Below are 1,080 nucleotides of genomic sequence, written 5' to 3' on the forward strand. Positions count from 1 at the left end.
GATTGATTGATTGATTGATTGATTGATTGATTGATTGATTGATTGATTGATTGATTGATTGATTGATTGATTGATTGATTGATTGATTGATTGATACATACAGTGGCACTAATAAAAAAGAAAGTTTATCCTGCTTTGAAAGAAGAGATTTATTAACACTACTTGAGAAAATTAAAAGAGTTGGTAGTGTTTGTAACCTATGGAAGCCCATTTCTGTGACTGATGACAAAAAAACACCAAACTTGTGTCTCACAATTATGAGACAGTATCTTCTATGAGTTAGCTTGAATTGGCTCTGTGGTATTCTAAAGAGGTGAATGACAATTCATGGGAAGAAAAGGATGTTGCTAACATGAGGCAATACTTCAGAAGTTTTGGCAAAATCCCATGTCAAAAGAAGAGGAAAATAATAGACAAATTATCTCATAATGATTAGATAGATATGCCATAATACACTTTTTATCATCATTGTTGGAAATGGGCTTCTATGATAATCAGACTTGGAGACAGCATTTATAGAATCTCTCGAAGATGAAGATGGTATAAAAGAGTATGGCTTTTCTCCAAAGTAACTTTGAAAAGTCAGGTTCCAGTTTATAAATGTATAAACTTTATGTTTTAGAGATTTGATGGAACAACTAATATTTTTGGCCATAATCCACATGGAGATTACGGTTGTGCTAAGAATTTATCATCTGCTCCATCTAAAGGTTCCTGGTAAATGGAACCTTAAATTGCAGATTCTTGGTTGTCCTATCTGGAGAACAGTTTATGGCCGCATACCCAGATTTCCACGACCCACTTTAGGGTCCTGACCCCAACCTTTTGGCACCACTACTCCACAGAAATATAGCTTTAACTCATGATGTTTCACTTCAACCGTAACTCCCTTTTCTCCCTTACTCTAATTGACATGGCGTGTATTTTACATTCATAAACTTTATTATTAAAGCTCTAAACGGAAGATGACACCCTACGGACAATTTCTTCTCTTTCTCTTCGTTTTGGCTGCATGCGTTGTTCACTCCCCAGCTTCCATTTCCTTCCCCATTCTCGCTCCTCTCAGTGTTGACTGACGTT

Source organism: Poecilia reticulata, linkage group LG10 (assembly GCF_000633615.1).
Source record: "Poecilia reticulata strain Guanapo linkage group LG10, Guppy_female_1.0+MT, whole genome shotgun sequence".
Lineage (NCBI taxonomy): Eukaryota > Metazoa > Chordata > Actinopteri > Cyprinodontiformes > Poeciliidae > Poecilia > Poecilia reticulata.